At 41.8% G+C, this 27312-nt stretch overlaps 1 protein-coding gene across 2 annotated transcripts in view; it reads right to left on the reverse strand.

Moving 5' to 3' along the window:
• PAG1 (phosphoprotein membrane anchor with glycosphingolipid microdomains 1) overlaps positions 1 to 27312 on the reverse strand; it is a 139106-nt gene that overhangs the window by 47612 nt on the left and 64182 nt on the right. For both annotated transcript variants that reach the window (XM_035011421.1, XM_035011422.1), the window contains exon 3: positions 3932 to 4024. The gene's annotated coding sequence lies outside the window, so the exon portion shown is untranslated. The remainder of the gene's footprint in view (positions 1 to 3931; positions 4025 to 27312) is intronic.

Here is a 27312-nt window from a genome sequence, read left to right on the forward strand (position 1 = left end):
CTTTTCTCTTACAGCAGCGGCGGTAGGGAGCTGCTCCCATTAACACCTCTCTCTGAGAAGTACTGGGGTAAGGCAAGGCCTCCCAACGGCAGCTAAATCCTCATAGCAGGTCAGAGAGGAGAATGGCCAAACAGCCATCTTACTGACATATGGGCTTGAATAGGGGCTTCTCTCAATATTGGCAAGACCAGCACCACTGGCCTCAGGGCTGGAGCAAATGGAAAGGTCCGGGACACAGCCGGGGACAGAGGTGTTGAGGAAGAGGGCGAGCAGTGGCCCTTGGCCTTTCCCCCAGCCCGGCCAGGGAGGTCGTCTGCAGGCCTGCTGCGGAGTACAACTCACCCTGACAGCCAGGGGATGCGGCGCCTGGAATCTGGCTTGACCACACAGCACTGACCTGCACCCACTTTGAATCTAGAAGGACAAAAATTAGAAATTCTTCTTCCCCTGATGTAAATGCCAAGAGGCACAGGTGTACAGTTCAAAAACCAGCAATGTAACACACTGTGGGGATGGCGGACCCCAAAGGGACAGGACCATTGAGCAAACTCTGCTGTTGGTACAGGAGGGACCTGTGATGGGCTGCACAGAGCCCTAACGCCTAGACTCCGGCGCAGACAGCCCCCGGGCACACGCCATTCGCCCTCACCACCTGTGGGTCCCTGGAAAAGTTACTCACCCTCTCAGAGCTGCCGTTTCTGCTTCAGTAAAATGGGAATAATAATAATGGGAGCAGTGGATTAAATGAGTTAATATTTGCAAAGTGCTTAGACTCCTGCTTGCCACTCAGTAAGCGCAGTTTAAGTGTTTGCTAAATAAAATAGTGTCGTTAAGCATTTACTCCAATTTCCCTCCACTGGTATAAGCTTCCTTTCCCAACAGACAAAGATGAGCTGTAACTGGTGAAGCAAGCCCTTTGCAACTCCTCATTTTAAGACAAGGATAGTCCTTGTCCCCTAGTGACAAGGCTGTGAATGAGGCCAGGCCGGGCGATGATTCCGCCTGGAGAGGTGCATGCATAGGCTTCGCAGCCTGCGAGCTCCCACTGCTTTCTGGCAGGCTGAGGCCCAGGCTCTGCAGAGCCGGGGGTCACTGGTGCATGCTGATGATCAGGCCCCCAGTACAGTGGTTACCAGGGATTCCAGCAGCATAGGAACAAGAAGGCAGGACAGGGGACAGGGCCGCCAAGTCACAGACGGACCAGCAGTTACCCCGCAAACTGCCTTCTGAGGCTCCTCAGTGTCCCCCCCCACACACAAGGCAGAGCCTTCAAAGGGGCCCCCACTGGAGCAGTCGGGACTGGCCCCACCTCTGCCTCACCTTCCTTGGTAGCCCTTAACGTGGTTGTTAAAAATGATAAAATAAAATCTACTTTTAAAACAGACACAATAAATGTGACAATATATTGAAGCAATAAAGGGAAACAGTTTTGTGACATCCTGGTTAATTTTACTTGGTTCCTTTGGTATTTACTTGAAAATACCAACATATATATTTTACATATTTTTAAGAGGTGATACAAACACATCTTTAAAAAGATTGCCAACCACATTTTAAAAGACTGAGAAATTTAAAAGCTAAGCAGATAATGTACCTGAACGATGTCATAAGTAGCAGAGTAAAAGATTTGCTTTAGGTGTCTAAGGCGGGTCCTTATATAGGTTACATATAAAGCCAAGAAGGGTTTGCAGTAATCTAATGACTGACTGTATCCCGACCCATTATCACAGCTGCAATTTTAGAAGTGTCGTAATTTATATGATATTGTTCTTATAAAAATATACAGGGAGTTCTTCTTATAGATATAAGAAGCCAAGACTGGGGAATAGGATAAACCTCTCTTGGAGCGCAAAGACGAGGGGCCCTTGAACTTGGCTGGGAGTGGCCCCAGCACACCTGCCCTTGCAGCTTCCCTGGTCTAGCTCACGTGCTCTGTGAACACGACAGCCCACAAGCCCGCAGCATGACCACATCTCTTTCTGCTCTAGTGAGAAACACACATGCACACACGTGACGTCCCCAGACACCTGGGGCCACTGGGGACCATCACATCACGCAGTTCCTGTGCTGGCGGGAAGCGGGGTGAATGGGGAGCCGTAAGAAGCAGACACACTGGGCTCCAGTCTTGCTTTACATCTCTGTCAGTTCAGTTTCCAAGGCAGGCTTTGCACACTGCTCTCAGACTCCACTTCGACAGTTGTTGACTTTAAAGTTCTGGACGTGTGGGGCATGGCACCCTCTCGCACTGTCCCTAGCAGTGGACTGCCCACCTCCAAGCACATCATTTAATGTGTCTTTTCTCTCTTACCTTAGGCAGCTCACACTTGCTTCTGTGAATCACCAGAATCTATACTGACGTGAATACTAATGCACAGGGAGCGACCCCTAAGCAGGCCTGGTGTGTTTATAAACTTCATGATTGTAATTCTTGTTACTACGGTATTTAGATAGGCACACTGCTGTCTTAAAGCCTTTTTTATGTAATACATGCAAGATGCAAGGTGAAGAAAACTATCACTTAAAGCAAAACTAGTTCCCTAAATTATGACTTGCATCTACAGTAATGAGAAGCTATGAAAATATATTTTTTTTAAAAAAATCTCTAAGCCAATCTATTGCTTCGAATTTTGAGATTCTCCACTGCCGTTTTCCCATTCTGTATGCACAGCACAGATTCCTGCCAAGCCTATTACAGTGAACAAACAATGTCTTCTCTGTCAGAACAGACAATGAATAGTATCACAAAATTCTCCTCTGGTGTAAAGGCTCCATTTCCCCCACCCAGCCCCTTCAGAAAAGAACCACCAGGATGAGTACTGATGAGGAACATATTACTCACCCCTTGCCCATCTGAAGGTGCATTCTAGCAAGCTAAGGACTGAGCAATGTCAGCCATATATTAACTGCTCAACTGAGAAAGGTGACAAGTTTATTTTCTTTTAAATTGGATCATATAGTTTTGCATCTCTGTGGGTTCTGTACATGCGTATCTTTATCAGGAAGGAAGGAAGCATTTTATCAGCTATAATTTCAGGGCTTAGCAAAAACAGCTTTTGGCTACAGACTGAGCAGCAACAGGGGAACTTCATAGAAATGACACAGCAATTTGTGTTAAAATATTGGCAGCCAATTCATGAATGCTAAAGCTGACGATGAATTCAGCTGCTTCTGCTAAGCCTTTATTCTCGCTAAGCTCATGATTCATAAAGAAAGCGCCTGGAGTTACTCCTCTGGAACATATAGTATGATGCTGAGATACTGCTCTTTAAGGTCTCTCTCTCCTTTTCTCCTTCTCTCTCTTATTCACATTCTCTCTCTCACACAGATGCTCTCTCCTCCCCCCCACCCCCGAAGAGGCTTTAAGGATATGATTTTCCAAAACAAGAACTTCATGAAGTATTTGTCACCAACCAAGCACAGCCTTACTTAGTAGGTATTTTCACGAGAGGAGAACATGGATTTCTTTAACATCTTCCACATCTGTAAGACTTAGCTGGTGTAAAATATGATTCCGTTTTCTTTCCCTTTGTGACATGGATACAGCACATATTTTATTGTAACTTATAAGGAGAACTGTACCACGCTTTCCCCATAGAAGACAAAAATGCTAGTTTTATAATCAAACCACATTGGCTCTTGTTTGCATGAATGCCAGACAGAGATTAACACGAAGAAAAAAGTACCGCCTCCCCCTCCTCCCTTTCTCCCACACATTTGTAGTAAGACTCCGCGAGCTCCCGGATCCTGACAGCATTCTCCGGGGAACACATTGAGGCGAGACTGCAGGATGTCTCCACTGTTCTGCTCTCTTCTCTCCCTCCCTCTCTCGCAGCACTCTCGGCTTGTTAGCCCGAACAATCAAGGCTGTGTGAGTACTGCAGTCTGCAAATTCTAATGATGGGCCCCCTTCGCGTACAACAGTACTATTTACCTTGGAGAAATGTTTGTCCAAATAAGTAATCAATGTTCTGGTGGTGGACTCCCTTTGAAATGTTGTGGTGAGAGTCCTTTCTTCCTTCTTGGCCTGTAACCAAAGAGAAAGAAAATTAGGTTAAAAAAAGGCAGATGGATACAGACTGAAAGATACTTGCCCAGTTCGTTATAAAAACGCGAGCAAATTCGAGCCAAACACTGGGCTTTTTATTCCTTCCTGAGCAAAGCAAGCTGCAAAGTCGAGGAAAAACTACAAATAGTAGCAAATAAATAAAAAATGATTTCTAACATAACAGTCAATGTCTGATCAAACACCCATCAATTTACTTGCTCTTTCCATATTTTTCCTCATATTATGATAAATAAATCTATGAGTTAATATTAAAATTCAAGTATCTGTTACCTGAATTTGGGATAAAACAAGTGATGTATTTAAGAGTATTTATGCTTTTTAAAAATTTTTTTTAAAAGATTTTATTTATTTATTTGACAGAGAGATAGGGAGAGAGCACAAGTAGGCAGAGCGGCAGGCAAAGGGAGAGGGAGAAGCAGGCTCCCCGCTGAGTAGGGAGCCCAATGTGGGACTTGATCCCAGGACCCTGGGATCATGACCTGAGCCGAAGGCAGACGCTTAACGACTGAGCCAGCCAGGCGCCCCAGATTCTTTATGCTTTTAAATAAAGTAAGCTGTGATTTAATTATAAGAATGTTTTATTAAAAGGAGCATCTTCAGGGCACCTGGATGGCTCAGTTGGTTAAGCGTCTGACACTTGATTTCAGCTCAGGTCATGATCTCAGGGTGGTGAGATCTGAGATCGAGCCCTACGCATCAGGCTCCCCACTGGGTGTAGAGACTGCTTGAGATTCTCTCTCTCCCTCTCCCTCTGCAACATGCCCCCCACCTCCCACCCTCCGTGCGTGTGTGTGCTGTCTCTCAAATAAATCTTCGGGAAAAAAAAGGAGCATCTTCAGTACCACAGGAACCATGTGACCTAAATGGCATGTAGATCTCCTGATCCCACATTGTTCCTTCATCCACTTCACTGCAGGAACGAGGAAGACGCGCTGAAATGGGAGGGGGGCAGGACAGGGATGCCTTCTCCCTTCATTGCCCTCCTGATTCATCCCATCCATGGTTTTGCTCTAGTTTTGGTGCCCAGCCTTTCCTCCATCCCCCTTTCCTCTCCACGTCTCTCCCCATCTCCTAACAAATATCTCCTGTACTGAACCTGTTTGACGTAAGGCACCATAATAAGTGCAGCGTGGGAGGGAGTAGGGGAGGGTGACGGAATGAATGAATGAATGAGCTTACACCCTAAGGGGAATATCCTAGCTATTAACTAAGATTCAGAACTTCTCAATTATTTTAACAGACTGAGATACAATTCCTGATTTGAATATAAAAAACTGAGTACAACACGAGCCTTCTAGATCTGCATCTAGTGATGTTCTATTATTAGGACCACATATGATCATCTTAGACTATAGGTTGCTTTCTTCCATAGCAGAGTCAGCAGATTATTTATACCATCTCGAGGTACATCTATTGTTTCCCTGACAGTTACCAAGTGAGAAATGGCTCCCTTTTGTTTGCCACTGCATTCAGCTATTATTATTTTATTTTCTTTAACAAGCCTAAAAAGACCGGAATAAGATACACAATCATGGGCTGTTTTCTTCTGACCCGACTCAAGGTCTTTCCGCTGTCAATCATGCAAACTAAAAGGGCAGAGCCCGCCTTCTCTGGGTGAGGGCTTGACAGACAAGAGCCTTTCCCAAACCACCTTTTGCTCTTTCATTAGATTTTAAAGCAAACCTCCTCCTGAAACCCTGCCATGCAGATATAGTTAGATGTGGATTCCAAATGTAAACATCTCCACTTCCCCATGTCATCATGGTCAGTCCCAGAGAACTCTCCTGAATTTGTTAGAAATAGAAGCAAGATTGGATGACCTAAATCAAACTGCTACAGCAAAAAAAAAAAAAAAAAAAAAAGAATATTTTTCTTAAAATGCCAAATCTTATTAATATATATTAGAAATAATATGTTTGCAAATGCTTTTTCTATTACTAGGTGGGAGTAAAGAGTCTAATTTGAAAATTGAGCACATAACTTGACAGTTATTCTAATAACACAGAAGTGCTACATAATTTTGCATTTTCAGAATATGCATTTCATGACAAAAATATTTCAAAGAAACAAAGTAATCAGGACAGTGTGGTACTAGAATAGGATAGACATAAAGATCAATGGACTAGAATGCACCATCCAGAAATAAACCTGTATATTTATGGCCAATTAATTTTTTTTTTAATTTATTTATTTGAGAGAGACAATGAGATAGAGAGAGAGAGCATGAGAGGGGGGAGAGTCAGAGGGAGAAGCAGACTCCCCGCCGAGCAGGGAGCCCGATGCAGGACTCGATCCCGGGACTCCAGGATCATGACCTGAGCCGAAGGCAGTCGCTTAACCAACTGAGCCACCCAGGCGCCCTGGCCAATTAATTTTTGACAAGGGTGTCAAAACTGTTCAACGGGGAAAAATAGTCTTTTCAACAACAACAAAAAATCTACAACTGGATAGCCACATGCAAAAGAATGAAGTTGCATCCTCAATTCAGACCATATATAAAAACTGACTCAGAATGAAGAAAAATCTCCATTTAAAAGCTAAAACAAAAAAACCCTCAGAAGAAAGCATAGGGATAAATCTTCATAAACTCAGATTTGGCAGTGGAGTTTTATATGTGACACCAAAAGCACAAGCAACAAAAGAAAAAAATAGATAAATTGGACTTGATCAAAATTAAACACATTCCTGCTTTAAAGGACACTATTAAGAAAGTGACGACAACCCAAAGAATGGGAAAAAATATGAGCAAATCATATCTGATAGAGGACTTTTATCTAGAATATATAAAGAACTTTTATAACTCAATAATAAAAAGACAACCCAATCAAAACTAGGCAAAAGACCTGAACAGACATTTCTCAAAGTAAATATACAATGGCCAATGAGCACATGAAAAGATGCTCAGCATTATTAGTTATCAAGGAAATGCAAACTAAAACCACAATGAGATGAGATACCACTTCATCCCCCGTAAAAGGGCCATAATCAAAAAGTCTACATGGTAACCAGTGTTGGTGAGGACGTGGGGAAATCAGAACCCTCCGTACCCTGCTGAGGGGAATGTAAAATGGTACAGTCACTTTGAAAACAGCCTGGTTCTTCTTCCCAAAGTTAAACAGAGGAGTTATCATTGGACCCAGTAATTCCACTCCTAGGTATGTACCAAGGGAAATGAAAACATATGTTCACACAAAAACTTGTGCATGGATGTTCACAGTGGCATTATTCATAATAGCCCCAAAGTGGAAACAGTACAGATAACCATCAACTGGTGAATAAACACACAAAATGGGGTATATCCATATCAAAGAATATTATGTGGCCAATAAAATGGAATGAAGCACTGACTCATGTTACAACATGGATGAACCTTGAAAATATGCTGAGTGAAAAAAGCTAGTCACACAAAAAGCCAAATACTCTATGATTCCATTTACGTGAAATGTCCAAAATGGGCAGATAGATAGAAACAAAAAGTAGGTTAGTGGTTGTTTAGGGCTGCAGGAGATGGGGAGGATAGCTAAGGGGGACAGAGCTGCTTTCTGAGCTATGGACTGTGGGATGGTTGCACAACTCTGTGAATATACTAAACACCATTAAATTGTCCACTTTATTATTTTTTTTAAAGATTTTATTTATCTATCTGACAGAGACACAGCAAGAAGAGGGAACACAAGCAGGGGGAGAGGGAGAAGCAGGCTTCCCGCGGAGCAGGGAGCCCGATGCGGGGCTCGATCCCAGGACCCCGGGATCATGACCTGAGCTGAAGGCAGACGCTTAACGACTGACTCAGGTGCCCCTAAATTGTCCACTTTAAATGGGTGAATTGTATGGCATGGGAATTCTATCTCAATAAAGCCACTACCAAAAATGAACTCCAAGAAATGTGAACATTATAATGTCAGTCATTTTCCAGATCAATTTGAAATAAATATGGCAAACCCAAGTGTAAGTCGGGCTGGAATCACTGTGGGCCAGCTATCGCGTTCGGACTGAGACAATCGGAGCATCATTCTGCATGGACCAAGTGCCCCTTTCAGGTCCCCTTTCACGCTCATAACAATCTCTAAGGGTGGACAGCAGATAGTCACTGCAAATGATGACTGACCCAATCAAATAGAAATCCAATGCTGTCCATATTGCCTTCTTTTTCCACTGAATGGAAGTATAGGACTTGTGAAGCGAGGGGTCTACTCCAATATTCCCCACCCCACCCCCCCGCCCCGCATATACTATGTCAGTAGAATGCCAAATTCAGCACTGTGTCTTCCACACCTAGTTCACGGACAGAGTTTTCATTAGGACTGTTAGCAGGTTCTTAACACAGATGATGACATTCGTAAGAAGGCTCAAACAAGTGAATGCTCATAATTCATGATGCATTTTGCCTGCTAACCTGAAGGCTTGTTCTAGCTAAAGCCACTCAGAAAAACTGACACAGAGTTCAGTTTCTGGGCCACTGGGACCCTGAGGGCAGGGTTATGCACCTGACAGATGGCCTGACCCAACCCCCAGCTAGCACTGCTGGGAAGAGGGTGTAGGAAGAAGAATGGGTTTTTTTTTTTCTTTTTTTTTTTTTTTAAGTGATGCCTTTAGAGACCCTCTAAGGAAACAGTGATGATGTTGACAGCAGATCCCCCTGCTATCTGGGTAGATAAATACAGGGACTCGGTAGCACAGACTGGAGCAATCCAACTCCAAATTCATGTTTGACTTTTAAAAACTATACTTGGAGGCAGGTTATGCACTCACTGTGAGACTAGAATCATGCTCACTTAAGGATTTTCAAATTTAAAAGAAACTTAAAGGTGATCTACAAATCAACCTCACTTGATACTTGAACCCTTTCTACAATGTCTGTGACCCCCAGGTTATAAGTACAATAACGAAAGGACTTGGTTAAACATGACAGTTAAAAGTACTGAGCACAGAATGAATCACAGTGCCTAATATATAATCATCATTGAATATTTATTCACTGAATGAGTGAGTTAATTTTTAAAAATCAGAGTAGATTCGAGGGTATTGCTATAATAAAGCTGCTCTCTCGGGCAGTGTCTGAAGACAAGGAAAGGAGCAGGACTGCAGGTCCCTCATGATTGGCGTGTGACCGCAGCAACATATCACACATGCAAACACAACCCAAGTAAATACCATCTTTTATCCATGTTGCAATGGAAACAAACCAATAAACAAAACTTAGATCTGCTAATCAAGTCTATGCCAGAATCCCTTCCATAATGAAGGGCTCCCAGAAGGAATTCATTTCTGTCTTTGGCAAGTGCTGTTAGATTTGAGCTGGGGTAAAGAAGGTTCTTTTTCACCCAGTGACTTAGTGGCCTCAACTTCGTTAGAGTCTTGGTTCTAACTTCTAGGACCACACAGAACAAGTCCAATAATTTCCCTATATGGCAGCCTTTCAAATACTCAAAGATAAGTTCCTCTTCTCCTGCCCTTGAGCTTCCCCTTCTTCATTTCAAAGAATAGAGTTCTGGGTACCAGCTACCCTAACTCAAAGAAGCTACGGGCTGGAAGAAGGAGAGAGCTAGGCCTTGGCCAGGCCTGCTCATAAGAGCCCACTCCTGCTACAAAGCCCGACTTAGGGGAGCATCCCAGTAACCAAGCATAACATCCAGTGGACAAGGTAACCCTGATCTGATTTAGGACACAGCACAGTGATGGTGTTAGGGGAATGGGAGTAATAATAGGCTGGTGTCTATTATCATCCTGGCATCTAAGCACAGCTGCAGAACCTGGCCACTGGGCAGTGATTCAGGGTAAGAGCTGCAATTTCTTGAGAAGATCTCCTGGCAAGATCAAGACAGACCACGGTACCCAAAACAGATACTCAGTCCTAGACATTTAGAAGGGAGAGCAAGAGCTAAAACTTACAAGGTCAAGGAGTGAGTACCATGGGAATCTGGAAGTCATTCCTGGGATACGAGGTCCTACACCTGGGTGGCAATAAAGGCCACTTGGGCTGCACCACTGGTCATCCCAGGGGTCAGCACTGGGGCAATACCACTCTCAGCATGGGAGATTACCATTCAACCAACAGTTCAGCCAGCACCGAGCAAGACTGCACTGTGGGCGAGGCATAGAAAGAACACAACTGGTGATGTGTTCCACCACCCTGGGGACTAGGTTTAAACATCTTCAGTGATGTTTCCTGCTCCAGTGAGAACAAGCTCAGCCTTGGGGAGGGCCAGATGATGCATGTGAGAGGGACAAGTGGGGAAGAAACGGGGGAAGCAGAGGAGACACGCTGGGGGCCAACACTTTCGTTTCTTGGTTGTTTTCTTCCAAATGACCAAGCTCAAAGGTACTTCTCCGGATGAAGTAGCACTTGGTCAGTGAGGAAGAGAATAGGACACTTACTTGCGTCAGCAGATACTATAGTCTTCTTTAGAAAACTTGTGATCACAGATGCTTTTTTCACCAACTACATTAATTACACTGTTGCGATAAATGAAACTCATACTTGACTAAAACAAAATCTAACTTTCTTTCATATATGATGCTGCTAAGCCAAATCTTTCCACCTGCCCTTTTGCAATTTAATGGGTGGTGTGACGGCGAGGTGCTTACGTCAGCCCCACGCCATTTCTGCCTCTTAGATCTGGGTCATTGCATTAAATGTCAAGATGTTCTTGAATTCTATTTCTCTCCTTTGTTATTACATTAGCCATCTCTCCCAGCTTTGGGCCATGAGTTTGTGCAGCTGTACCCAACAGAGGCCTAATGTCGACTAGGACAGGATTGGGTTCAAATACCAGAAAACTTTCTCTAGGAAGACAGCAGTTTATTCATGGGTTCCCTCTGGATATACACACCAAACCAGTTATTAATCTAGCTAATTACACATACCCCCTATTTGTCCAAATGATAAATGTTAGCAATTTGATACACTTTGGGTATTAAAAACCACAAATGTATCTATAAACTAATGCATGCTATTTCTTATTAATCCAACTGAATACTAGGATAGGTTTAGTAAATTGTCAATATAACGGAGATCAATCTCAAAGCACAGACGTTTCCTTCCATGAAAATTTCAATATTCAGTCCTTCACCATAATCATGCAGGAAAATAATACTGAATATGCTGAATGGTATAGCAATCAAAAGGGTAGCTAAAGCCAATGTATCTGGGCTACGATGTCCTGAACAATTCTGGAAAACTGTAATTTACGACGGATGCTTCTTCCTCCCTCATCCCAGAATTCTTGACTTCCTGGGCTGCACTTCTCCCCTCGCTAAGCCCCCTTGTGTTTTCTGGCCATTTTTTCTTGCCGGCTTTCCCAGCTGTGCTTCCTACCTCTTCCACCCCCCACCCCCCCAGCTGCTTTAGCTCACACTTGCAGCCTTCCTGGGGTTCTCAGTGTGAACGGTTCTAGTTTTCATGCCATCTGATGTCTCCTGCCCCATTTCTCACACGTTCTAACAGCTGAAATCCTTGATGTATGCAAAGCAACAGTCCATTTAGAAAAGAGTATTTTCAGGGAGTTAATTTTCTTGACTGAGAACAGAAAAAAGAAGTTCAGAGGAGCCAGAGAGAGGCCACTATGAAGAGAAGATGAAAGCCAAAAAAAAAAAAAAATACCCCAAATTTTTAGGCATCAAAAAGATGTAAGTATGACAACTGAGAAAATAATTCCTTCTGAAAATCCTCTTAAATAGTGTGGCTTAATAAAAATAATCCCCTTTCCAAGGAGAACATATTTTTCTTGAATTCTGGGGAGCTGATGATAAAAATCCTTTAAGTATGTATCCTCATACTATCTACAATATACAGGACCCAGGTAAGCATAGATACCGTTATAATATACACACTGAGTTATTAACAAATGACATTTTAATAGCAAAAACCTTTTTGTAAGAATGTTACCTGGAAAGAGACCTAAAATGACACTATTTCCTATAAGCCCTATCTGTAAGCATGCATCCCAAGCAAGGCTTGGATTTGAATTCCTTGCAGTTTCAATCTTAACAGAGAAAAAAATCGAAATGACCAAAGTGCTCAGCAGGAAAAAAAAAATCCTTTCTTCCTGGCAAAAGATAGAATAATTTACAATATGCAAATTCAATGTATTTGAAGGAAAGTTACATGCTTCTCAGACATCTAAACATAAAGCAAGGTAGCACAAACACTAACAATAAAAAGATCAGCTTTGGAACTTAAATGTTGCTTTAGTGAACAGAAAATATACAAATTGATTCCTCTACTTACTAGTTAATGAATTAGTAGTAAAATAAATATTTAAAAACATCCTCGTTTAGGCAGTGTAAATAAACACGGAGTAATAAACAGGGCAATCAGGGGTACCTGGGTGGCTCAGCTGGTTAAGCTTCTGACTCTTGGTTTCAGCTCAGGTCATGATCTCAGGTTCATGATCTCAGGGTCCTAAGATCGAGCTCCACTTCAGGCTCCCTGCTCAGTGGGGAGTCTGCTTGAGGTTATCGCTCTCCCTCTTCCCCTCCCACCCCATGCCTGCTCTAAGTAAACAAATAAATCTTTAAATAAACAAACAGGGCAATTAGGTCATTCATTCATTCATTCCCTTACTCACCTTTCAGTGTTACTTCCTTGCTAAAAACAAAAGGTAAACACTACTCCAGTCCCTTCCACTCTATTTTATCTGGGACGCTGTCTTTTGGACCGGAACTTAAGCTGCCATTCATAGAGCCTATAGCTTTGGCTTGTGTCTCCTGGTGGGGAACTAACTGGGCAGCCACTCGGCACACCTCCCTGTCTAACATAGAGCCTCAGGTGAGCCTTTAGACATTTCCCAGCGAGCGATCATTTCTGTTTTCTCTAGTCTTGGGATCACCAAGGGATAGTGGGGGCTGGAAGGTCCCTGATCACTGAGCTTTCCCCGGAGTTGTCTGCATGGGTGTGTATGTATGGGGTGGGGGTAGGGGTACCTTCCCCAGGAAGCTGGGAAAGGTGTGGGGGTCAAACACTAACTTGAAGTTTGCCCAAGTATGCTTTTGAGAAATCCCCAAATTCATAGAAATCTACTCACTGTTACAAGTCCCAGCTGCAGACTGTGGAGTAAGCTCAGGACAGAAAGAGCACCCCCCCCTCCCCAACCCCTCCTGCTGAAGGTTCTGAGGAACTGGCTGTGTTGTTTGGACTGGCCTGAGGCAATAGCTCTGCCTGTGGGGTCAAAAAAGGGGGATACATCCAAGCTCGGGTTGTTTTCCTGGCAGCTTTCCACATTATTAAAGATTGGTGTCTATAGAGTAAATGAGTTTTGGAGGAATATGTAGGAGTGTGTGTGTGTGTGTGTGTGTGTGCACGCACTGGGGGTGGGTAGGCTGGCATTCTGTATATGGACCTTACGTCCCAAGTAATTCCATAGTGCCCCCTTCTTTCTATATATGTATATACATGTGTATTACACTCTATGTATCTATATCCATCTCTATATATGAATATAAATGGAACATGTATTTTATATATACACACTCATACACATTTGACCTCTTCAACCTGAGACTTTTAACACTGCCTATGGATTTCACACCAGAACGGTGCCACAAAGATCATACTCTTGTGGCCATTCTCTTATGAACTAAGGCTAGTTTTATGAAATGCTATCATACGTATGACATTTCAGTCTGATGGAAAACAACTACTAAATGACCAAAGTTGAACTTTAGAGAAATTCTGAGACATACAGTGAGATGTAATGCTCAGTATCCCAGAGAAAGTCAAGGAGATTCATTTGAATGGAAATAATGCATGACTAGGTAATGTATTGTCAATGCTCAGTAAATATTCGCTCTTGTGATTTGTAAGACGTGGTGTGTTCAGCAGAACTGAAGGTATCATGATGGACTCTAGCCTACTGAGTTGCATCTTCTCCACAGGGTGGCTACATTTGGCATACTGACTGCACATGGCATGTGTGAGGACATGACTATGTGCTACCTTTTTGAGCCTGTTATGGGTTGAATTCTGTCTTCCCCAAAATTCCTATGTCAAAGTCTGATGAATGTAATAACCTTCCCTGGAAATGGGATCATTACAGATATAATGAATGAAGTCAGAATGGAAAAGAGTGGGCCCCTGATCTAATACGATTAGTGTCCTTATGAAAGGGGGGGGATTTGGATACAGAGAAATGTATATAGGGAAAATGCCCTGTGAAGGTAGGAATTTATGCAGCCACAGTCCAAGGACATACCAGCAGCTAAAAGAGAGGTCGGGAACAGACAGATTTTCCTTGCACCTTCAGAAGGAGAACACCTTGCTAACACCTCCATCTTATACTTCTAGCCTCCAGAACTGTGAGATGATAAATTTCCGACATTTAATCCACCCATATATAAAGCACCTTTATATATGGTGGTGCTTTATTATAGCAACCCTAGGACGCCAATACGAGCCAGTGCATGGAAAAATGGTCACGTTCTCTAACATTGGAGTCCTGACTTAAAGGCACAGAGAGGACGGTGAGCAAGGCAAGGGTCATTACTCTGCATTTCTCCTATCAAGAAAGAAGGTTTACACATCAACCAGCTGCTATCCTGGAGATGTTTCTTAATTATATAAATTCAAGTGAACACTGAAATAACAGGGAGGTTCACATAATTCACGAATTCGTGATACAATCTCAAAGAGGGAATTTGTATTTTTAAACACTGTTTTCAGTAATTGATTAAGGGAATAATTACCAAAACAACATGACATTGAATTAAAGAGAAAACTTTCAATAATCTTTTTTTTTCTTTAATTGTGAGGAAAGTTTTGAAAGGACGCCTTAAGAATTTGGACTGATCAAAGCTTCTAAGGAATTTTTTACTTTATTGGGACATATTATATTTAGATTAACAGATCATTTCATTTTTTCTCCGACTCCTCCTCTTGCTTAATTTATGCTCTTCTTGGTCATTGAAAAGTCACTCAAAATTCAGGCTTAAAAGTCTGCTCTGGTTCCCCTTCCAGGGTTCTACTGTTCAGCACTTGTGCCTATTTCAGAGTTGGACTAATACTATTTTAGAGTTAAAACCAAACCCGCAGTATTTCAGCTCAACTCATTTTAAATTTTTTTTTAAAGATTTTATTTATTTATTTGAGAGAGAGAATGAGATAGAGAGCATGAGAGGGGGAAGGGTCAGAGGGAGAAGCAGACTCCCCGCCGAGCAGGGAGCCCGATGCAGGACTCGATCCCGGGACTCCAGGATCATGACCTGAGCCGAAGGCAGTCGCTTAACCAACTGAGCCACCCAGGCGCCCCTCAGCTCAACTCATTTTAGCAATAAGGAAACCAGGGCCCAGCTGTGATGACACAGCTCTTTAGGGTCTGAGCCGTGAACAGAACCCAGGCCACTTTTCCTTTGTTACCTTGTGCTCTATAGCGGGGGCTTCACCACGTGTCACGTATGCGACCTGTGTGTGTTCTCTCTGACCCGCTGATTTGGCTTCAGAGTTGGTGCCTTTTTTTTTTTTTTTAAATATCATCCAAAGATTCTGCTACGCTGCCCTACCCAGAACAGGTATACCAAAATGCCTATTTAAATATGTACTATTTATGATATAGCTAAGTTTCTATAATAAGATACTAGCATCTCATAGTACATGACTGTCCTTGAGCATACTGTTATTTTTTTAAGTCTCTTCATTTACTATCTAGGACATATTTTCATGAAACTGCCCGTATAACTAACTGGCATGATGTATAACCCAGGTTTTATTTTCTTCATTGTTTTGATTTCCAGACTAATGGCATTTTACGTGAGCCACAGGATCTGGGCTCTGCTATTGTGGCCCTTTGTCTGGTCAAAGAAGGAACACAAGCCCATCTAACTGATCAAGTGAAAAGGGAAGGGGAAAGGGAAGAAAAAAATGAGAGAAAAGGAGAAAAAAACCCAGGCTTTAAAGATGTGAACTCCCTTGGACAAAGACACAATTTCTATTATAGTTGGTAAAAATCACCAGAAAACAAATGCTCCCGGAGGTTGTATCCTAGCATATAACACAGAAAGAGCTAAGAGCAATTTCCATATCAATCTGCCCAAATGGAGAAACTGGTGTCACCTAGGAGCCTAGAAAGAACAAAAACATCCCCTAAATCTAACTGTGAGAGCCAGAAGCAAGAAATACAGAAGCAGCTTCCTCACCGAAGAATTACATTTTTTTTTTGTCTGCCATCAACAGGTGTTGCCATGGTAACTATCCTGTAGTTAAGAAATAGTGGAGGTAAGGAAATCTATACAAAACCACCGGAGAGGAAAGAATAAGATGTGCTGTAGCAAAACTAGCTTCAGACCTAATAGAGTGAGCAACCAGAGACTTGCTCTGCCATTTGTCAGATCTTTACGTTGTTTGAAAGGCACGCTGCAGGGGAGAAGGGGTCTCAGCCCAGGAGCTGGGTCCTTGGAGGAGCCAGGCAACTCTCAGTGGGGAGGCTGTTGTGGCCCTCAATTTATTTCAGGTGCTAATTTCCATTTCCATTCCCATGTGTACATTGTAGCTTTTTGATGACTTTGAGGGGAAGACTGCAGCTGAGTAGTGTCATGTCTGGAAACTTCTAAAAAGTGAACATCAATTAGTGAATGACTTTCTTACTAGACTTCTCCCTCTTGCAGGTAATCTATGTAGTGGTAACTTCTCTGCTTTCTCCCTTCCAGATGGAGAAGCTGGGTTTGCACGCTATAAATTAGTGAAACAGTTAACAGCTATTTCTTCATCTGAACAAGTATCACCAATATCTGTGGCCCCAGTACCAGGAAATACCTCAGAGCCTGGCTAAAACAGAACCCATTTCTACGGTCCTTCTTTCACTGCTCACAGCTTATGATTGTACCCCATGTGTTTAGCATCATGAATGATGAAACAATTATTTCTGGAATTAAATTCTACATTTTTATTTTGTAAACTATTGTTGGTTAGCCCCTGCAGAAGGGCACAATCTATCCCCTTCTTCTTACCAAGGTTTTTGTTGTCCAAAAGACCACTCCACTCAATAAATGACATGAATTAATATACGTTGTTAACTTCTATGATTCTTCAAAGTTAGGACGGCTGACAACACAAGTTTTTGAAAGATAACATCTGAAAGGCTTAGCCTGAGAGAGAAATCAGTGTGGTATCAGGGATGTCAGACATTAGAGTGTTAGAAAAGACAGCTGAGATGTTGGCAGATACGCTCTGAGACCTAACTACCTCTCTTGCCCATTTCTGAGACTCAGTGCTCCTTCCCATAAAGAGATGGAAGCATTTCCCCCTTCAAAGAGTTATGAGGCTTCCATGAAATAATGCAGATGAAAGTGTTTTGTTCATAAACAATAAATAAGAGCAGATGTTGGAAATTCTATTGTCACTTGTTTTTCAAGCTTTCTGCTGTGTTAATATTACCTATCACATTTTTGGTAGGCCACACAATTTTCACATCATGTTTTTGGCAGAAGATCTCTTCATCTGGAGGTGCTTATCTGATTTGGATGTCACTGTCTTCTATTAGTTCCTTTTCTTTTCACCTTGTTTTCAGCCTGGCAGGTTTGTATCACGGACGTGGGTGGGTGTGTGGGGCATGCAAGACAGGAAGGGGTAAAGGAGGGAAGAGAGAAAGGAAGGAAAATGAGTTAAAGGGGAAAGTTTTCCATCCCATTCCACAGATATGCACCATCCCTGAGACTGTTATTTTATCTGCAATCTGTAGACAGTTAGCACTAAGTTACTGGCAGCTTTATACACTCTTCAGAAGTAATTCTGGGGATGACACTAATTTCTGCAACCAACTCTCAGCTCATGGTGCTCTGCTTTTCCGTGCTCATATGAAGGACCTTGCCGACTAGCTGAAAATGCAGAAATCCTACTTCTCAAACTGTAACCCCCAGATCTTTCTTACAGTAAGATACATACCTTCATTTTTTTTTTTTTTTTTTTTTTTTTTTTTTAGAGCAGGGGAAAGGCAGAGGGAGAGACAGAATCTGAAGCAGGCTCCATGCCCAGTGCAGAGCCTGACTCGGGGCTCAACCTCATGACCCTGAGGTCATGACTTGAGCTGAAATCAAGAGTCAGACGCTCAACTGACTGAGCTACACAGGAGCCCCCTACATACCTTCTTTTTTGTTTGCTTGTTTTATTAAAAAAAAAAAAAAAAAGAGCTCTCTCCTTAAAATGTTGCCCTTGGGGCGCCTGGGTGGCTCAGTTGGTTAAGCGTCTGCCTTCAGCTTAGGTCATGATCTCCAGGTCCTGGGATCGAGCCCCACACTGGGCTCCCTGCTCAGCGGGGAGCATGCTTCTCCCACTCCCTCTGCTGCTCCCCCTGCTTGTGCTCTTTCTCTCTCTCAAATAAATAAAAAATCTTTAAAAAAATAAAAACAAAATGTTGCCCTTTTATTTCTGAGGGGTTTTGAATTTATCCTCCCCATTTCATCCATTCCATTCTATTCCTCACTTTTTCCTTTCCCTTCCCACCTGCTGTTCAGCACATTCACCTACTAGCCAAATCTCATAGGTTCTACATCCCTAAATGTTTGTTACAGTTAATTTTCAGTTTTGTTATAATACATGCTGACTGAAAACATTCGCAGAATACAGAAAGACCTATTATGAAAAGTGAAAGTTCCTTTTCACCTTATTGCCCCAATCCCATTTCCTTCCCTAAAGGAATCAAACTTAGAGTTGAGTAAAACACTTAAAAAGATGTGGGAAGATATAAAAATCTAAAGGGCTTTTCTTTCTTTGTTACATATTTGGTAATACACTAGGAATTGTTCAACAGTTTCATTGTACTCATTTGCTGGATGTTAGAGACTTCTCCATGTTAGCACATAGAGTTATCTAATTCCTTTTATTTTATTTATTTTTTTAAAGATTTTATTTATTTATTTGAGAGAGAGAGAATGAGACACAAAGAGCACAAGAGGGAAGAGGGCAGAGGGAGAAGCAGACCCCCTGCTGAGCAGGGAGCCCGATGCGGGACTCGATCCCGGGACTCCAGGATCATAACCTGAGCCGAAGGCAGTCGCTTAACCAACTGAGCCACCCAGGCGCCCTATCTCATTCCTTTTAATAACTACAGAACATCCAAAGGTATGAAGATACTATATTTGGGCCAATGGATATTTAAATGTTTTTGGTATTCCACAATTAGAAACAATGTTATATGATTGTTCTTGCATATATATCTCTGGATGAGTGAGGTATGGATAGGATAGATTTCCAGATATGGAACTGATGGGCATGTGCACTTTTCATTTCATTCTCCGTCTCCTCACTGACCTAAAGCCAATGTTGTATTAATATATTGTCTACGAGCCTATAAAAGAGAATGCACTTCTCTGTTCTGTTGGGTTTCACCGCCAATCAGATTAATTCCTTTTAATGCCTTCTGGGATTCTTGAGTATCTTTGCCTGCTGATGGTATGTCTGGCCTGGCTTTCCAGTGCTGCTGTGGATCTGTGGATCTCTCTTTTTTTTTTTTTTAATTTGATGAGTGAAGAATAAAGTAACACCTTATTATCTTGGTCAGGCATACAAGATCCATAAGACTTCTTGCCTGGACAAGGCCAACAGGTTCCTAACTTTTCTTGAGTACTCTGTATTCATCCTCCACAGCTGACCAAGTGACTTACTAAAATGCAGATATAATCACTCAACTCCTTTGCTTCAATTCCTTCTGTCGCACCCTAATGCTTGGTGGGTGTTACGGGCTGCATTTTCTCTCCTAAAAAGTGTATGTTGATGTCCTAACCTCCTGTACCTCATAACAGGACCTCATTTGGAAATAGGGCCCTTACAGAGGTAATCAAGATAAAATGAGGCCATGAAGGCGGGCCCTATTCCAATATGACCGGTGTCCTTATATAAAGGGGAAATTTGGACACAGAGACAGACGTGCACGGGGGGAAAACACCATGAAGAAGCTCAGGAAACCCACCACCTGAGGACAGCAGCAGAGAGGGGAACCATGCTGACCCAAGCCAAAGAATGTCTGGGGCGACCAGAACAAAAACAGGCAAGGAAAGATCTTTCCCCTACAGGTTTCAAAGGGAGCATGAACCTGCCAACACATTGATTTGAAATTCTAGCCTCTAGAAACGTGAGATGATAAATTTTTGTGGTTCTAAGTCCCCCAAATCGTAGTGCTTTGTTATAGCAGCTACAGGAAATTAATATCGTGGGTAAAGTACGACCTCTTCGGCTCTCACCTAGCACCTTCCCTGCAGGGGCTCACTGCCCTCATGATCTTCCTCCCCAACTTTCCTGGGAACAACACCTTACTGCCAGATGTGCTCATGTCCAAAGGCTCCAGGAGGCTTCCTACCTCCTTGCTTCTGAACACCCTGGTCCCTCGACCCACACCCCCTTCCCCATGCTTGCATGCACTGCACGTGTGCCTTCACTGACCTCCCAGAGCCACCTCCTTCAGGAGCTGTTTCAGATATCCTGTTTCCCCGCCAGGCTCCCCAGGCATAAATGACTATCCTGGGAGTACCCTCTGTGCTGTATTTAGAGGATTCCGATGTTATTTTATACCTACTTGTTTATACACCTCCATCCCTCTCTTCTATGCTATGAGCTCCTTGAGGGTAGACCCATTACCTTAGCAAAGTCCCCACACAGAGGATGTCCAAAATGGGATTCTTCTGGGTAAACAGTGCACACTGCCATGAACTCTAAGCAATGTGTCCTAGACTTTATCCTGTTAAACATGTCTTGTGTAAAGAAGTGGAGTAGAGTAGGTCAGGGCTGCTGACTGTACATGGCTGATGCACACAACTGAAAAGGGCTGGAGTCCTTTTCCATATACTGACTATGTGACTGCTTTCTAGCTTGTTGTTATTTTTGATGAGATTCATTCTTCTAATCAGTCACACTTAGAAACTTCAGCTGATGCTTCCTTCATTAGAGTGGTTCATTAGAGACAGAAAGTAGATCAGTGGTTGCCTAGGGCTGGGGGGAGTGTGGAAGATGGGGAGATTATATGACAGCTAAGGAATGAGGAGTTTCCTTTCAGAGTTATATGAATGCTCTAAAGTTGATTAGGATAATGGTTGCAAAACCCCGAACATATTGAAAGCCACTGAACCATATAGTTTAAACAAGTGAATTGTAGGACATGTGAATTTTAACTCAATAAAGCGGTTTAAAAAAAAAAAAAAAGCATGATACAGTTAATTCAATCCAGTCCATAAGAATTGTCATTAAAACAAGTCAACTCTTTAGTTGCCAAACATTCACATAGATTAAAATAAATAAATAAATAAATCCTCTGCACTGATGAGAAAGAAAACAAACAAAAACCATATCCTGTAATGTTTGCAGCATCCTAAAGAAGACATGACGGCCACCAGGCCATTTCACATCAGGCCCATGTACTCCGTGGACTCGGACCATCCTATGGCCGAGGTGTAGTAACTTAATTAGACCTCAGAACTTTTCCTTTGTCTTCAAGCATTCAATTCTTTCTTCTTTCTCTTTGTGCCATAGTAGAGATGTATTTAGTTCAATAAATACAAGAGCAAGGAGGGAACTAAGATAAAATGATAAATGATAGCCAAGAAGGGGAATTACAAAAATCTACCAAGCTGTAGATAGTGGAGGGAAAAATCAGTTATATGGTGAATCCAATTACCTCTGGGGTAAGTCAAGACAGGAACATTTGTCACAGTGTCAGGCAAAAGACACGGTATCTTTAACACTTGCCAAACCGTTCAAGAAGTTTCCTGAATAAACAAGGCAAAGAATGACAAAAAGTAGACAACATGGGGCTTATTCATATACTGTTTGTATTCGCCACCTATAATGCAAATGCCTGTCACATTTCCCCAGTGAAATTTCAAACCCCTTGAAGACAGAGAAAGTAGCTAATGGGTGCTCTCTGCTCCCACCATTCCACACCCAGAGCATTCAGCCAAGAGTTAGCAAGTGCTTACAAGGTACAGGAAACAGTCATCTCAGAATCTCATTGCACTGAAGAGATTTTTTTTTCCTTTTCAAAAGTAACAGTGTTTTGGAGCAAACATGATTTATCACATGGAACAACAAAGCCTATGTAATAAATGATTCCATAATGGATTGTTACCATTCTCTGAAGCCCCATGTCTAAGGATTTTATTTTGGAGAAATGTACACTCTAAAAAAAGCCTTCAAAATCAATAGGCTGTTGGCTCATGAACATATTTGAGCATGACTCAATGAGCAGGATTCCACTGGATCCACCCGGATTGACACATAGTACAAGTCCAGGTTTGAAAACTGACTTAGAACTCTATTTTAGAGGTAGCTTTTCATGTAACCACAAAGATGCTAATCATAGAAAGGGAGGGAGTCATTTGCTCTGTAACATGTCCTTATATAGGTCATACACTCCAAAAATGAGACTCTTAGCAACTGAAATCTGATGATGATTTGTCACCAAGTTCAATACCTATTTGGAAAGCATACAATTACATGTAATTAGCTAAGGTAAGTTATGGAGAGAACCATGCAAATATATGAAAAAACTTCTCAATGTGCTAGGATGCAATCAAGAAAACAACAACAACAACAAACCATCTCTCACACACATTCACAGAGAAATACTCTGTGCCACTTCTGAAGAAGGTTCCTTAGCTAAGGACGGAGCTCCTCAATTCCTAGGACTTCCCAGCCCTCTGTCACCTCCTCTCCAAACAAGCCCACCTTCCCCTGCCTGTGCCATCCCACAATATTCTACCCCCTTCCTCCTGACTTCTTAGCGCCAAGTCCTGAAGGTCCTTCTTTGTATGGCACAGGTACTCTTTTCCTTCCGTCCTTTGGTTCTGCTCAGTTCCTTTGGCATCAGGTATTACCTGTCCTCTATTAGGAGTGAATCCATTCTCTACAACACAGTTCAAGCAGGTAACACTGCTGGGTCTTTCCTGGAGCTTTCTACCTCTCCACTTCATGAGGGGAAGGGGCAGTGACTTCTCTAAGGGGTGATTGGAGGAAGCACGAATGAGGTACCCCAGGCTCAGCAACCCCCTTCTTCCTCTAGGGAGTGGGGCTGCCCTCTGGGTAGATGTGGTTTCCTCTGATCTTCATGCCAGAGTGTGAGGAGCTCCTTTGGGCCCACAGAGAGGCCTGTTGGGGCTCGGGATCAACAGATAAACCCTGCACTCCAACCTGACCTTTACTAGTAATAAAGGTGATAAGTCTTAGATGCCAATGATTTTATCTTATCTCTTAATTTTTTTTTTTTCCAGAACTTGGGAGGGTCTGACAGGTGTCACTATTGTGGTTTTTACCGAAGGCTCCAGCATCATTCATATATCTAAGTATACATACTGATTAGATAGCTTAAAAAATTGATGTGAGATTGTGTCCCATATCGCTACCTGGACATAATTTTGGGTCGTGTCTCATAAGTCTCTGGCTTCACCACAATGCCCAATGTACAGTAAAAATATGCTCAGATGGGTTCAATCATGAATACATCATCCAATTAAGGATACAGAGAAGATTAAAAACAAAACCTAGGACTACAATACTTGTGAGTCCAGCTAATGCTTAGGACTTTATTAATGCATTTTTGGTATCACTTAGCAGTGTTAAGCATAAAGTTAATATAAGCACGGTGAATATAAAATTAATATATGCTAAATACTGTGATCCTACAGAGTAAATTTAACTGCACACAGAGCAAGAAGAAAGAATAAAAGATAAGGTGTATACTGATTTTCTTCATCAAAACCCGTAAGATCTCTTCAACAAAACCCTGTCATTGAATTTACAGCACATCTAAGAGTAAATTTTATGTGATATATATCCAAATCTAATTTCTAAAACAGTAATGGTAATCCATCATAAGCCAAATTTTCATTGACCTACACCTTACACCTTCATGCTATACATTACATTATCTCACTCTTACGTAAAAAGCCTCACATATACACAAAAAGCTACCAATGTGCCATGTTTTTTGGGAAATAATGATTTGGTTGTCTAAGGGTATGTTTTTGAGTGTCCCTCCATGAAAAAACAAAAGCAAATTAAATACATAAGTGATTACAATTATGTCAAAATAAACACAGTATTTCAATAAAACTTTAGAGGTCAATTAATGTGATAAATTACTAATTTCTCTTCAATTTTATTTTTGGCACACGATCTGGTTTTTTTTTTTTTTTTACTGAAATATGCTTTTATGGAATGCTAACCGGATGCTAGAACTAACAAACATACGGTACTAAGAAGCAGTCTTGAAACACAATAATGCTGATAATGACTACTTACAGAAAACGCTGTCCAGTTTTCAAAGACATGTCACACATTTTTCCTTTGACTCTCACAGTATCCCCTCAAAACAACAGAGTAAATATCATCATACCCGCTTTACAAACGGGGAAACTGAGGTTCAGAGAGGTTTGGTGATATTCCTAAGGACTGGCAGGGTTGGTACTCCATTTCAGATTGCTGACCCCCATTTGGAGATTCAATAGTTATTGAGCACCTATTGTGTAATAAACCCCACGTTAATGCTGGGTTAGAGATGGTCCCTGTCCTCTCCCCCTGGTCATCCTAATTGACACGAGACCAGTCATCAACATGCATATGGCACGTTCAATGTACTATTTTAATTTTATATATGGATAAAAACAAAAATAAGTTTGCAAATATTTTTCCTGTAAGAGCAAAGCTAGGGAAGACTGCTTTAAAATTAATATAACTTAATCATTTACTTTAGAAAATTAAAAACATGTTTCATTGTTACTCCTCAATGCTCAAATTCAAATGATAGTGTTTCAATTAAAATTGAGACTCCAAATTAAAAATATCCTTTGGCATTTTTCAATGAAGCATTTAATCTTCTATCAAATGGATGAGAATTTAATCACATAAATTAGTCTACCTCATTCATGTACCAAAATGTCAAAACGTATCTAATGATACAAACTTAGATTTACACAGTCACAGTGATGAGAATGTCGCTGGAGAAGACCCTTTCTGAAGCTCAGGTCTGGGACTTTACATATCTAAAATCAAAGACAGGCGCCAGCACCATGCTGTAGCTCTTGAGCCACAATTTCAATGGGAGGTTGCCTCTTCATGAGGGCAGTTGTCATAAAATGTCAAAATATGAGAAAGAAGACCCATGGTTCGTCCTGAAAGGAAAAGGAATAGCACCCCTGTTGCTTTTTATCTATCTTTGCCCATAAATTAATCAATGAGTCGTAAATCCATTTGGATTTCAGGCAGGTTTCCCTCCAGGTAGGAATAAAGACAATCATGATGTAGAGAAACCCAATGAAGCAATGGAAAAAGAAAAGTAGGTGACTGAGTCAATCAACCAGTGAGGTGACCCCACAATCATAGCCTCAATCTTGCTGAGAAGCTGGCAGAACACAGTAGAACATGTGTTCATTACAAAGGAAACACAAACCCCCACCTCGCCCCTCCAGGGGTTATCAATCTTCTGGAATTGAACAAGTAGAGAGGGGCGCCAAAGTGTGTTTTATGGGTCCATCCCCTTCTATACCACCTTCTTCCTCTAGAGGATTGTAACTCTATATTTGCCTTATACCTTTCTTGTCTTGAGACAAAGTCCATCTATGTTTTAAAAAAACTCTTAATAAATGCAGCATTCTATCTTAGGTAGTGCATATTTCCCTGTCCATCTGTAAACTGTCTCTGATAATGTCTGAATGCTGGCGTAGATCACTGTGATGCCAACATTATTACAAGCCCACGTTAAGTATCCTGCACAGCGCCCGAGGGCATGGCTCTCTTCTGTAAAATGAACATGCTGCACTCGAGTCCTTGTTAGATGTGATAAGACGAAAGGAAAAATGAGAACACACAGAAGTCCTAATTTATATACATCACTGTCAGCTGCCCTTTAAAGACTACTTAAGCTTTTCTAGACCAGGAGGTCCCAAATTGTCAAATAAATTGCTATAGCATGATACATCTTTTTACGTATTTCTCTATTTGTGTTGGATTAATTAAAAATCTAAATCTTCTCTTCAACCTTCCCACCTTCTTTGGCTTATTGTACCTATACCAGATTTTGGCAACCTGGAAAAAGAGGACTCATTTACAAAATAATTTCATTCCAAGAGTTCCTCTTCAAACCTGTCATTAGGAACACGGAATGCACGTTCTCATTAGAATGAGCAAATGAAGGTTATTACATGCTTAAGACAATCATAATTTTTATAAAGTTAAGCAACTTTGTGGAAAATAAAGAAACCAGTGAACATTAAAACCCTACTTATTGTATTCTGAAGTTTCCTTTGGTCTCTAATTTTATAGAAATATCTACAAAGTTGCCATTAGCAAAGAAACACCATAATGACCATTTTCAGTTATTATATCAGATATGCATTTCCGTGTTTCAAAACAGCCTGCATAAGCCATTTTTATTTTATTTTTAAAAAGATTTTATTTATTCATTTAACAGAGAGCACAAGCAGGGTGAGCAGCAGGCAGAGGGAGAGGGAGAAGCAGACTCCCCGCTGAGCAGGAAGCCCGACGCAGGGCTCGATCCCAGGACCCTGGGATCATGACCTGAGCCGAAGGCAGTTGCTTAACCCACTGAGCCACCCAGGAGCCCTTGCATATATCATTTAAAAAACTATAAAATATTATCTATTTTTATATCCTTAGTCACGTCCTCATTGTTGAGGCAAGTTATCTCCCACGTCTTCATTTTAAAAAAAAAAGTGCTGTTATGAATATCTGCATGACTTTTGCACATTTTTCTCAATGACATGGAGTCATGATCTTATATGATGGAAAATACAGCCCCAGAGAAGACCATTTATAAGACTGAGACTGCTCTTCCTTCCCTCAGCTAACTAGAGCACCTGTGAGTGACAAGGCCGACATGAGAAACCCGAACAGAGATGATCTAGAATTAACAAGGGCAATGCCTCAAATACAGTTGTGGATGTTCTTACCCTTCTTGTCGTCACTGTAACATCAACAACCACTACCACCACAATATCCTGAGCATCTATCACCTGCCAGGGGGCTCTGCAAACACCATTCCTATCCTTTGCAAGTTTCATCAAGTAGGGATTCATCTTCCCATTTCAAGTATGAAGAAGAGTTAAGGGGCTCATCTGAAGCGACACAATCCCTATCGGCACCACACTTAGAACAGAAGCCTCTCTTTGTTCTGCCCCAAACTGCCTTGTTCGTAGAGAAAGATCACTGAAAAGGACTATCAACTTGCTCAAACCTATTCACTAAAGACTTGAAAGTCATTTTTATGTGAGACTGTGTAGGGAGACTCTGTGTGCTGCCCTGCAGCTTTGGGGGG

Source organism: Mirounga leonina, unplaced genomic scaffold (genome assembly GCF_011800145.1).
Source record: "Mirounga leonina isolate KUSES-001 unplaced genomic scaffold, KU_Mleo_1.0 Mir_165, whole genome shotgun sequence".
NCBI classification, from domain to species: Eukaryota; Metazoa; Chordata; class Mammalia; order Carnivora; family Phocidae; genus Mirounga; species Mirounga leonina.